Source organism: Sus scrofa, chromosome 17 (genome assembly GCF_054392235.1).
Source record: "Sus scrofa isolate SSC_HxYL_T2T_F1_AM1 chromosome 17, Sscrofa_HxYL_maternal_Yorkshire_Landrace_v2.0, whole genome shotgun sequence".
Classification (NCBI taxonomy): Eukaryota; Metazoa; Chordata; class Mammalia; order Artiodactyla; family Suidae; genus Sus; species Sus scrofa.
The window spans coordinates 11,011,795-11,025,706 of record NC_139399.1 but is presented as its reverse complement, the minus strand read 5'-3'; the positions used below and the strand labels follow the sequence as shown (position 1 = coordinate 11,025,706).

The window sequence follows — 13,912 nt, the reverse complement described above, 5'->3', positions numbered from 1 at the left end:
TACTTTGGCTATGTTTGCTCTTTTGGATTTCCACACAAATTTTAATGTTATTCTCTGAAAAATGTTGCAATTTTGATAAGAATCAGATATAATCTGTAGATTGCTTTGGGTAGTATGGACATTTTAATATTGATTCTTCCAATCCATGAGCATAGGATACCTTTCCATTTATTTGTTTTTGATTTTTTTATTAATATCTTATATCAATATGCATGTCTTTCCCCCACTTGATTAAATTCATTCCTAGATATTTTCTTATTTTTGATGCAGTTATAAATGAGATTGTTTTCTTAATATCTCTAATAGTTTTCTGTCAGCATATTGAAATATAATAGACTTTTATGTATTCATTTTGTTTGTATCATGCAACTTTAATGTATTTGCTTATTATTTCTAATAGTTTTTAAATGGGGTCTTTAAGTTTTTCTAAATATACCATGTCATCTACAAAAGTAGTATTTTTACTTCTACTTTTCAATTTGGATGTCTTTTTTTTTTCCTTGCCTAATTTCTGCAGCTTTGATTTCTAATAATATTTTAAAAAGTGGTGAGAGTGGACATAGCCATCTTGGTTACTGCATATCTACTAACTACGTAAAGTAGAGCACTTTCCTTATATGTTGCCAAGGGTAGTCTTGGAGCTGGGTTAGTTAACTCGTGCTGAGCAAGCAATTGTCAATTGGTTAACATAGGACCTCCTTTACTGGGAGACCTGGGCATGAAAGCAGTCAAGTGTTGCTTTGCTGAGGTGGGGCTTAGCGTGTGTGACTTCATCTTTTCCCACTCTTGTTACTTTAACAGTGATAATTAAAAGTCATGTTAGTATCATTCAAAGTGAAGATGGCCTATTCAAAGTCACTAGTAGGTTAAAGGACAGAAAACAATATTCCATATCAACACACACACATCCACACACATGGACATTGGATATGCTAATATCAAAAAAGTAAATTTAAATAAATATCAACAAGTTTTAGAGAAACCTTTCATAATAATGTGGTCAATTCAGGACATAAAAATCATAAATATGTAAAAATATAAAAGCAGAGACATAAAATACATGAAGCAAAACCTCTTATATCTGAAGGAAAAATAGACAAATCTATAGATAGAGGTTTGAATATCCTTTTCTCAATAATTCAAACAAGAAATAGAAATTTGTAGAAATATTTGAGCTATAGTTAGACCTGGTTGACATTTATAGCATATTCACCAAACAATAGCAGACACGCATTCTTTTAAAATATACAGACTATGTACCAAGAGATGATACTTGAGATCATGAAACAAGTCTCAATAAATATATAAGTATTGAAACCATAAAAATGTGTCTAATAGTAATAGTCTGAAATTAAACAAGCAAAAACAAAAAGAATATCACTAATATTCCCAATACTTGGAAATCGAACAGCATATTTTTGTGTAACTCATGGGTCAAAGAGAATATTAATGGAAAATCAGAAAATACTTGGAACTAGATAAAAATGGAAATACTACCATCAAAAATTTGTAAAATGCTGCTAAACGACATTATTAGAGATGAATTTGTGACTGTCATTACATTAAAAAATTAGGGCAAACTTAACCTAAAATATAAAAGACATAATAAAGATGAAACCAGAAATTAATGAAATTGAAAACAGAAAAGCAGTAGAGAAATATCAATCAAAGCAAAAGTTCTTTTTCTTTGAGAAGGTAAATGAAAGAATAATACTCTCACCTGAGTAATCAGTATAAAAAAAGGAAAACATTTAAAAATATTATGAATATCATTAAGACAATATATTTGAAAACATAGAAAAAATAAATGTCATAAAAGACACAAAGTAACAAGCTTAGTACTGAAGCGAATAGATAACCTGAAAAGCCCTATAACTTTGGCTTGAACTATATTATATGTTACAGATGGTTCACAATTTCTGACGGTTATACTCCATTTATAGTTATGCTATTGGCTATATTCCCTGTATTGTACAATATATACTCTGAGGCTTATTTTGTGTATAATAGTTTGTACTCCTTAATATCCTACCTCAATACTGTTCCTCCCCACTTCCCTCTCCCCACCAGAACCACTAGTTTGTTCGATTTGTGAATCTATTTCTTTTTTGTTATCTTCACTAGTTTGCTATTTTTTATAGGTTTCACATATAATTGATAACACACTTACTTCCCTTCTTCACTTACTTCCCATACATTTACTTCACACTAAGTGAAGTAAGGGTATGTACTATTCATCCTCTGATTAAGTAATTTTTAAAATATTTTTATTTTTTCTATTATAGTTGATTTGCAATGTTCTGTCGATTTCTGCTATGTAGCAAAGTAACCCAGTCATTCATATATATGTGTGTGTGTGTGTGTGTGTGTGTGTGTGTATGTATATATATATATAAAAGAATATATATATATTCTTTTTCTTACAATACTCTCCATCATGTTCCATTACAAGTGACTAGATATAGTTCCCTGTGCTATACAGCAGGGTCTCATTGCTTATCCACTCCAAATGCAATAGTTTGCATCTACTAACTCCAAACTCCCCGTCCATTCCCCTCCCTCCCGCTCCCTCCCCCTGCAACCACAAGTCTGTTCTCCAAGTCTGTGAGTTTGTTTCTTTTCTGTAGATAGGTTCGTTTGTGCCATATATTAGATTCCAGATATGAGTGATATCATATGGTATTTGTTTTTCTCTTTCTGACTTACTTCACTTAGTATCAGAGTTTCTATTTTCATCCATGTTGCTGCAAATGGAATTATTCTGTTATTTTTTATGACTGAATAGTATTCCGTTGTGTATATATAACACATCTTATTAATCCATTTACCTGTTGATGAACATTTAGGTTGTTTCCATGGCTTGGCTATCGTGAATAGTGCTGCAGTGAACATACTGGTGAATGTGTCTTTTTCAAGGAAAGTTTTGTCTGGATATATGCCCAAGAGTGGGATTGCTGGGTTGCGGGGAGCCGAGAAGATGCAGGGACTCAAAAAATAAATAAATAAAAGAACCTTGCCTGATGGCAAAAAAAAAACCTGAAGGCAGGCTCCTAACCAAGGAAGGGAGCTCACCTGAACAGTACAAGCCAAAGGTGGGCTTCTGGTCAGGATAAAAGCCTGCCTGCACGGTACAAGCAGAGGGCAGGCCTCAGGTGACACAGCTCTCATTCTGATGTTGATGGGGAAGAATTGGGGCTTTCCTGGGAAAACAATTTCCATGTTTGTGCTGGAGAACATGGATTGCTTCTCAGGTGACCTATTCTTTCCTGTTTTATTTGTTATTCAGTTTTCCTCAGTCTTTCCTGATTATTTACTTAGTATTCTTATTTCCCATTCCTATTTTCCTGTGGTGATTTGTGATTTAACAAAGTTACAACAATAATATAATAAGAATTTCATCCTGAAGGACTTTCCCCTATTTAAATCCAACTTAGTTAAAACATAGTGTTTATCTATTAACTAGTTATATAGTAAACTTTAGAGTTAGGATTTTAATGAGGTCCATAAAAGTTAGACATATATTATCCAAGAAACCTAGCTGTGAGTTTTGTCCTTGATTTTAAAAGCTTTTAAGTGATAGATAGTTATATTTTCTTACACTGTCTCCCTGCCATAACACTTTAAAGATAAGCGCCAGTCTAAAAACAAAATTTGTAAATGCCAAATTCTTGTGTTTGTGACCTCTTCAAATTGTAAAGACTGGCTGGCCATGGGATTATTTGTACTGAGTCTCCTCCTTTCCACACGATGTATTGTACCTAATTGCCCTTAAATTGTACTCACTAAGTTTAGTTAAGATAGAGATCTTAAAACATGATGTATAGTGCCTAATTGCCCCTAAATTGTACCCACTAAGTTTAGTTAAAACAAAGATCTTAAAACATGATGTATAGCTGCTATACCATGTAATAGTTAACCAATGCACTTTTGACACTGTGATGTAATCTGTAGTGAAAAACTGTCTATATAATCAACCACTGTTGCCAATAAAATTTGAGCAGTCCAGTGCCCTGAAAGAAGAGACAAAGAGGCTGTCTCCATATTTGTATATTCACGGATGCCGTGTCCCTCTCCTATCGGGAAAAAGTGTACACTCCCTGGCTGCCAGAGCTGGCCTCTGGCAACACTGGGTCATATGATAGTTCTATATTTACTTTTCTGAGGTACCTCTATACTGTTTTCCATAGTGGTTGTACCAATTTGCATTCCCACCGACAGTGCAGGAGGGCTCCCTTTTCTCCACACCCTCTCCAGCATTGGTTATTTGTTGACTTATTAATGATGGCTATTCTGACTGGTGTGAGGTGGTACCTCATAGTAGTTTTGATTTGCATTTCTCTAATAATTAGTGATGTTGAGCATTTTTTCATGTGTCAATTGGCCATCTGTGTATCCTTCTTTGGGGAAATGTCTATTCAGGTCTTTCGCCCATTTTTTGATTGGGTTGTTGGTGTTTTTGCAGTTGAGTTGTATAAGTTCTTTGTATATTTTAGAGATTGAGCCCTTGTCAGTTGCATCATTTGAAACTATTTTCTCCCATTATGTAGCTTGCCTTTTTTTTTTTAATGCTTTCCTTTGCTGTGAAAATGCTTGTCAGTTTGATTAGATCCCATTTGTTTATTTCTGTTGCCTTGGGAGACTGACCTAAGAAAGCATTTATAAGGTTGCTTTCAGAGAATGTTTTGCCTATGTTGTCTTCTAGGAGTGATGGTGTCTTATCTTATATTTAAGTCTTTAAGCCATTTTGAGTTTATTTTTGTGCATGGCGTGAGGGTGTGTTCTAGTTTCAGTGATTTACATGCAGCTTCCCAGTTTTCCCAGCACCACTTGCTGAAGAGACCATCTTTTCCCCATTTTATATTCTTTCATCCTTTGTGGAAGATTAATTGATCATAGGAGCCTGGGTTTATTTCTGGGTTCTCTCTTCTGTTCTATTGGTCTGTATGTCTGTTTTGGTACCAAATGTCTTGATCAAGTAATTTTAATTAGCATAATTATTGATTTTACTACATGACCAGCTAGGTTCTCAATATCGGCTCACTGAAAGTCTGTTCAGTCCACTCTTCTCCTAGATACAGAGATTGAAAGCAAACAAACAAACAACAAACAAAAAATCCACTGCATTTTACATTCTCCAGATTCCCTTGCAGGTGAAGCCTGGGTGCAAATTATCTAATTAGAATAACAGTTTTGCATATTAGAAGGAGATAATGGAACTGTACAACTTTCCTGCAGTGAAGTTCTGGAGATAAGTTTTCAATATTCAGTTCTTTGTCTGAGAAGCATTTTAAGAGTCAGAGTCCTGGGTCTTCCTCTTTGGGCCCAGATCTTTTCTTTAGATACCTCAAAGGTGGTAGGTACCCTGAAAGTTCACTCCTAAACTGTCTGGGAGACATTCCAAAAGTCCAATGTAGATTTGGCTCCTTCAAATCTTTCAACAATTGTATAGAAATATATTTTATTCCCTGAATTAAATACCTTTTTGCTTAAAACACCTCAATACTTTAGAGATCATTAGGTCTCTGTTTTGGTACACTGAACTCTTGAGTGAAATTCAAAATATTAAAAAATGGATAAATTATTAGAAAGTCTTAACTCTGTAAGCAGGGTTTAGCAAACTTGCTCATAAATGGTCAGACAGTAAATGATTTAGTCTTTGTAGCATATACACTCTGTTAACAAATGCCTAATTCCAAAGCAGCATGACTTCATTCCAATAAAATACTAATTTAAATGTTTTATGCATGTTATAGCATGTTATTTTTGGCATCATATCACTTTCTTTACAATGTGTAATTCAATACTGAATAATGTTTACTAAGATTCCAGTAAGCCTCTCTGCATGAACTTGCACTTTTCATTGTCTGAGACACAAATGACTCACATTACTCTGTTCATGTTCTATTTTAGCCGTAATAGTCACATGGTCACAACAGTGGGCTGGAAAGTATGATTTACCAAATATCCAGGACAGAGAGGAGAACTCACTGTTGGTGAGTACTGGCAATGCTTTCCACATGACCCTTCTAGATTTAAACCGAAAAGCAATGGGTATTTTATTGTTAATATTTATTTCACCCACATGTCTGTCAGAGCAGCCAACTCCTAATAGATCTTCAATAAACATATTTTTTGATATATAGTGCTGAAGAAGTTGACAACTACAAAAAATCCAACAAAAATGCATTTCATAGGCCCCAAAATGGACACAAAGACTAAAATATAATAATTATTAGCATTATTGGTATTATTATAATACAATGAACACTTGATTCTCTGCTCTGTGAAGGCGTAGTGATAAACTTATTCAATTTTCACAGTAGATGTATGAGATAACTTTCTCTTTTATCCTGTTTTAGATGTGAGGAAGACTGCAGTGGTATGAACTTAAGTAACTTGCCCAAAGTTACATAGCTAATAAAAGTAGATGCAGAATTTGAAGCAAGATTGTTTGGCTTTAGAATTTGTGATTTTTTTCCCCACGATGTTAAGATGCTAGACTTCATGAGGAAATTAATCATTATGGTAACTGGTAACAAGAATCTTTCCAACCAGCTTAAGAGTTAAGTCATTAAATTGCTGAATTATCAAGGATAAAGATATTTCTGTCAGGAGAGAAATAAGAGAATAGTAAATATGACAACTCATCTCATTTTCATCAAAGTGTACTCCTCAGTTGAATTTACTGGGTAAAGTAGCATGCCAGTAGTAAAAATAAGTTATCAGAGATAAAAGAATTTTGCTAATCAGTTAATATCTCCTATGAGATTACTCTTTTAGGAAAAAGTGTTGTAATATTAAGGAAAAGGATTCAATGTTGGTTTTACATTTTCAAATTTTAACATTTTAATTTACTATATACATTGTAACAATATTCTTACACAGCATTTTACTAGATGCCAAGCACTGTTCTACCTGCTTTACAAATATGAATTTATTCAGTTCCAATGTATCTTTTTAAAAACGTCACTTTACTGATGATAAACTGAGTTGAAATAATTTGCCTGATGTCCTAGTTAACAATTTCCAGAGGCAGGATTCAAAATTTTGGCAGCCTTTCTCAGTGTCCCTACTTTGTCTTCCATGTTCTCTAAGTAAAGAATGTTATATATAATAATAAGTAAGTTATCATAAGAAAATAAAAATGTTTAATTCCTGAAAAACATGGAAGTTTCTATCATGAGTTTCTTAAGTAATATCATGTTTCTTTATTGAATAGTTTTTTGCTAGCGGATATATACTCTGTCCTATCTAACCTTTCTCATTTTTTCCTATGTTGTATGAATATATCAAGTGATTTGGATGCAAAGAGTTTATTTTGAGACATAAATACAATAACGTCATTAACAATTTTCTGAGCTTTAATCTGCCTCAGCTAGTAGATATTTTAAAACATAGGAAATATAGTGTTTTGGGTATAGGTTTTGGAAACAGGCTAGAATATTTGATATGCCACTGTCTATGACAGTGAAAACAAAATAAAATGAGCAAATAAACAAATAAAATCTCCATGTGATGTAAAAACAGCCAAGGAAGACTGTCCCTTTTGGTTAAGACCTATGCAATGTGAAGTCTGTAAATTTGCTGTAAGTATTATGACAGATGGGCAAGAACTCATTTAAATTTCAAAAACCTTTTGCTTTGCAAAGAAATTTTCTTAAGATAATTTGTATTCATATCTAACTAGGAGAAGTCTCAAGATTAAGCACTGCAATTGACATGTATATTACAAAGAAAAATGCAATCTTTTTTTCCCCAAACCCACAGCATATGGAAGTTCCTGGGCCAGGGACTGAATCCAAGCTACAGCTGTGGCCTACCCCAGAACTGCAGCAATGCTGGATCCTTAACTCACTGTGCTGGGGATCAATCCTGCAACTCAATGACACAAGCCTGCACAGAGCAACCCTGAATTCTTATCCCACTGTGCCACAGAGGGAACTCTGAAAAACATAAACAGGTTACATGAGTTCCATTTCTTCATTTCTTGATTTTTCTGCATCAGCCAAATCTTTGGACTATTCTGCAGAAAATGGTATTGCTCTTATCCTTTGTGGAGTTTCTTCACTTTGGCTGATGATAAAAGGTTGCTATGTCCTTTCATCTTTATTCATGCTTCATGTTTTCCTTAGTTGGATGACATTCTTGTCCTGAAGAGAGCTGCAGGATTCTATAAGATCTCTTTAGGCATCTGAACCTAATTAACAGTGTTCTATTGGTTCTTTTCATTGTAGTGATGACAAATTAGGGTGTTTATGTCTAAGTCACTAAGGATTGAGTGCGTGTTTTTCAATGGATCATTACTAAAGATCACAAGTATATCTCCATTCATATTACATACCTAACAAAGAGAAATAGAAGATGACCAATTTTTAAGAATTTTTTTTTTTAATTTTCCCACTGTACAGCAAGGGGGTCAGGTTATCCTTACATGTATACATTACAATTACATTTTTTCCCCCACCCTTTGTTCTGTTGCAACATGAGTATCTAGACATAGTTCTCAATGCTATTCAGCAGGATCTCCTTTTAAGAATTTTTTATGCATACTGCCCATGATTCAGTTGAGATAGCACGTTATTTATAAACATGGGAACCATTGAAACTACTAAACTTTGAACTTTTATCAAACAGATTAGAGTTAAAAAAAAAAGGAAAAAGAAAAATTCCCAGACAAGTGTGCAAGAGTGATTAGCCAGAGACGAATAATCAGTACATCTGGTTACTCTATAGCCGCTTCTATTTGGTTATCATAACCATTGTCAAAGGAAGGACTCTGGCTAATGTAAGCAGCAAAAAAAAATTTGCTCAGGGACTATCTGGTGCCTCACAGTATTAGTGAGAAGGCTAGAGAGCCCAGCTTGAGGACAGAAGTAGCCCAAGTCTGTCTTCAATTAAGGATGCTGTTCATAGCCTCACTCGTATAGGATACTTGATAATAACCATTTCTCTGGATCTCATTCCTACTATTAGTATGAACTATCTCCTACCTTTCTCTCCTAAAAATCTGTCTTATTTTTCTCAAGACTCAAAACTCAGGCAGGATTGAGTCATTTTCTGGGCCTGCGTCATGGCTTGCACTCCAGTTATCAAGGGACAGGAAGAAAAATCTTCTTGAGCTTGCAGCCTCATGGACCCTTGCCTCCCCAGAAGATATATACTCAAAATGTAGGGTTTACAGCAACAAAATGGGTCTCTTCCCTTAGCAAGGGAAGTTATCTTCTCTGAGCCTTTGCTTTCTCACTTTTAAACTGGGCTAATGTTCTTCTTTATTTATTTATTTATTTATTTTGGTCTTTTTGCCTTTTCTAGGGCTGCTTCCCAAAGCATATGGAGGTTCCCAGGCTAGGGGTCTCATCGGAGCTGTAGCCACTGGCCTACACCAGAGCCACAGCAACGGGGGATCCGAGCCACGACTGCGACCTACACCACAGCTCACATCAACGCTGGATCCTTAACCTACTGAGCAAGGGCAGGGATCGAACCCACAACCTCATGGTTCCTAGTCGGATTCGTCAACCACTGCGCCATGATGGGAACTCCTAAACTGGGCTAATATTATTCTGTCTAGAATATAAGATCATTGAAAGTAATGAAATGAGAGAACCTGTGCAATATTTCTTGCAATTTTTCTTCTATTAAGGGCCTGCTAGTGTGAGGTCAAAAAGAATAGTTATAATTTGTGTCCTAATGAATGTATTATTGTAAGGTATTATTATCAAAAAATATTTTAATTAAAAATATATATTGAGAATATGCATGTTGTTATTTTGTTTGCAAAACAGGAATAGATAGGTAAAAAGTCAACACTATGATAAGTATGAAATTTAGGATAATGGAAAAATAATGCTGGGGTGTTCTGCCTAGCATTCCTCTTCTGAGACATATTCCTTATAATCCAACCATTTTTTTGTGAGAGCGTTGGGGTTCTTGTAAAACCTACCTCTAGTGGAAAGTGATTGATCTAGTGATGGGTCCCTCATCAAACTTAACCAATCTGAGCCCATTCCTGAAGCTTGAACTTGGAGCCATTTATAAAATATGATCCTTGGTCAGAAGCAATGTTACATGGAATACATCAGTGCTGAATGAGGGGTTCATTGTATGTGTTGTCTGGTGCTGGGAAAAGCAATCAAACCAAGAAGGGTAAATCCACATTCTACGTAAGTGTTTATTCCAATGAGGATCAGACTCCTCCCTGGAAGCAGCCATGTCAGGAGGTTCCAGTGTTTGCCTCTGTTCTGGAAATATTGGAAACTCATTAGCAATTCCCAGATCATCCTTGTTGAGAGAGCGCCCACGTAGTTTGGCTCCGAAGTCACTTCTATCTCTGCTGCAAGATTACTCTGCAAATGTAGTGCTGGGGGAGGAAAGTGGCTGACTTTCACCAGAGAAAGTCATTTTGTCAATCAGATTGTCATTTTCTTTCTTTTTTTCCCCCCACACATCTCTAAACTCACTCTCTTTTCCTAGCAGGTGTTTCCACAATAGACCCAGCAGCATGTGTGACTGATCTCTACACATCTGAAGGTTCTAGAACACCTCTTGGCACATTCCTGGACCTTTGACTGTCCCCACAACTTCCAAAGTAACAGTTGCCCCTGTGGCTATGTTCTGCCTTCATTTCTCCCACCACCATCCAGAGGAATGTCATGAGTAGAAGTGTCCAGAGCTTCCTCATGTGAACCGTATGCATCTGAACAGGTGTTGCCAGGACTTTTTTTTTCCTTCCCAGTTGTTGCTCTGAAGATGTTCAAGTTGGAAGTGACAATATTTGATGGCTCTTCCTCCTGGTCTCTGAGAAGCACAAAGCCCCATGAAACCATGGGTAAGACCTATAGCCATCCTGTGCCAATTAATCCTTAGTTGCAGGAACTGTGAACCACCTGTTCCACCACCCTGTGGCTTAAATCTATGTGCAAACTTAGTTCCCCTTTGCCCTGTAACATAACATTCTTCTGGGAATTAGGCTGTGGCTATTTTTTTTTTTTTTTTTTTTTTTTTTTGAGGAAAGGCAAAATTCTGCCTACCATCAAGTCCTGTCACCAAGTATTGGTTATTCTTAAAAAGTAGTGGAATTTTTAAAACTATCACAGTTTTGGACATGGGTATGATATTGAAACCTCCACAATAAAGAGCGTTATGTTTCTGCCTACCAGACCTAGACATATTCTGCCTATATGGATAAAATAGTTCTTTTAGAGACTACCCAACATTCCCAGATAATAAATATTTATTAGTTTCTTTGGAGTTCCTGTCATAGCTCAGCAGAAACAAATCTGACTAGCATCCATGAGGACACAGGTTCAATTCCTAGCCTTGCTTAGTGGGTTAAGGATCCAGCATTGTCAAGAGCTGTGGTGTATGTAGGTCGCAAATGTGGCTTGGATCCATCGTTGCTGTGGCTGTGGCTTAGGCCAGTGGCTATAGCTCCAATTCAACCCCTAGCCTGGGAATCTCCATATGCCCCAGTGTGGCCCTAAAAAGACACACAACAAAATTTTATTCATTTATAGACAATTAATATAAAGAACTAACTCTCCCTCTCACAAGTCTGCTGATCTACCCATTTACCAAACCTCATCAGAAGCCAGAGGTCAAGAGAGCCATATGCTTCATCCAGAAAATTAGCCTGCTGAGGAAAATAGGAGGGTAGAGAAAGGTGGAGAGTGGATCTGGAGCAGTGGATTAGAAAAATTTAAGCCCACCATCTCTCACCATCGAATCCATTATCAAGTCCCATTACATTTGCCTGTTAATATCTCTTTCCACTTTCCCTTACCACTGACACCACCCTGGTCCAGGCTGCCATCTGCTTTCCCTGACACCCCTGAAGTGACTTCCTAACTAGTCGACTTGCGCTCAATGACTGCTCCCACCTCCAATGTATTCACCACATTGTGAACAGTCAACTTGTAAAATCCAGATGTGCCCCATTCATCCCAATTCAAAATCATTAATGTCTTTCCACCTCTTTTAATATAAACTCCTCAATCCATGGCCTCCTACCTAATGCCCAGCCTCAGCTGGGACCTTGCTTGCCACCTTTTGCCTTTTTCACCCCAGCCGTGTTGGCCTCGCTCTAGTCTTTGATGCTCTTCACCTTCACCTTCCTGTCTTTCTCAGGCATTTGCATGCACTCTTTCCTCCACCCAGGATGTTCCTTCTTCCTTTTCAGCAATTCACTGTCCTCTCCCTCTTCAGTTGGTAAGTGTCTTTTCTGAGTTGTCAGACTATGGAGATGTGCACCACTACTTTGGTTTCACTATGCGTTGTTTTTACTGTTTTTTTTTTTTTTTTTTTTTCTGTGCCCCAGAGGAGATCCCAGGAACTACAGTGCTCAGAATAACTTTCCCTTTTTGGTTCCTAGTCACAGCTTGCTAAGGAGTGGCGCTTCCAAGAGATTTGGAAATGAAACAAGAGAGCCTTTTATTCTCTGAAAACTAATATGTGCAGATCAAACAGCAAAAGGAATTCCTGGAAATCATCCGCAGTGGCTCCTGAAGACATGGGAGAAAATGGAGATGTAGAGATGAGTAATTATGCATGTTCATGAAAGCCAAGTGATCAGAGCGGTAGAGTGGAAAGAACATCATAGAATACAGGTTCTAGTTCAGGCTCTGTCACTGGCCAAGTGACCCTAGGTAATTTGTTTTGAAGAGATTTAAGTTCTCTCATTTCAAAATGAGGAGTTTTTGGCTACGAAAAGGAAAGAATACGGCACATGTGAAGTTGCTATAAAGTGAATGATGCTCATCTTGCCCCAGTTCTCTTAGCTGTAGTAGAAAACCTGCGCTTTTTCCAAGCCCCTAGGCTGAGATCTCTTTTTGTTGTTGTTCTTTTTTTTTTTAGGCCTGCACCCTGGGCATAGGGAAGTTCCCAGGCTAGGGCTTGAATGGGAACTGCAGCTGCCAGCCTACACCACAGCCACAGCAACACGGGATCTAAGCCACATCTGCGACCTACACCACAGCCACAGCAACACGGGATCTAAGCCACATCTGCGACCTACACCACAGCTCACAGCAACACGGGATCTAAGCCACATCTGCGACCTACACCACAGCTCACAGCAACGCCAGATCCTTAAACCGCTGACCAAGGCCAGGGATCAAATTCCCATCCTCATGGATTCTAGTCCAATGTGCCTTGACAGGAACTCCAAGGCTGACATCTCATAGTGATTCCAGGAAACTTCTGGATAAGAATTTGCTTGATAAATTTTGTTCAGGCTTAAATTCATTGTCACTTTTACTGCTTTTAAGCTTATTTAAACTTGTTTAAAGTCTGTCATTTTCATTCTGAAACCAGACTTCCCTAAATTCAGGGTAGAGTGCATTCATGTTTTTAAAATATCATTTAAAATGAGTTCACATTCACTTTTTCTTCTTAGTTGGCATTTTTGTGTCTCTTTATTAAGACATGAATCACGAGGAAGGGGTGAATTGTTAATGTGCTTTGGGGAGACAGCTGAACTTGCGAGGAAATTAGTCATTGGTGTTTTGTGACATCTACCCCCTCCACTTCCCTAACTATCCAAGAAGCCTGTGACTTTGAGGGCCTGATACCCACTTTATGACTTTTAGCATGTGTTTTAACTTTGCATAGAAAGCTGGAGGTAATGAAAGCTCTACTCAGTCAGGTATAGCTGAGGTAAACAGACCTATTCATGCGAAGTTTTCTGATAACCCATCTAGGAGTTATCAGGATAACCCATTACAAACCGTGTGTAATGTTTGCTGGAGCTGGAGTTGTCAGAGGCTAAAATTTCCTCCAGTGTTCTTGTTTTGGTCTTCTCTGTAGTTTTCCCTGTAAACCTCCCTTAAAAGAAAAATTTGCAGCTCTTTCAGCTGTGATCCACTGTTATCCAACTGGTAGGTACCGGGTGGTGGGGGGGGAGTGTTCCCAAGGG

The 13,912-nt window shown here is 37.1% G+C and overlaps 1 long non-coding RNA gene across 1 annotated transcript in view; it reads left to right on the top strand.

The window, feature by feature from the left end:
• LOC146395131 (uncharacterized) overlaps positions 1-13,874 on the top strand; it is a 403,482-nt gene extending 389,608 nt beyond the window's left edge. The window contains exons 6-8 of the long non-coding RNA XR_014831860.1: positions 5,911-5,993; positions 10,477-10,828; positions 12,371-13,874. This is a non-coding gene — a long non-coding RNA (uncharacterized LOC146395131). The remainder of the gene's footprint in view (positions 1-5,910; positions 5,994-10,476; positions 10,829-12,370) is intronic.
• Positions 13,875-13,912: the final 38 nt, after the last annotated feature.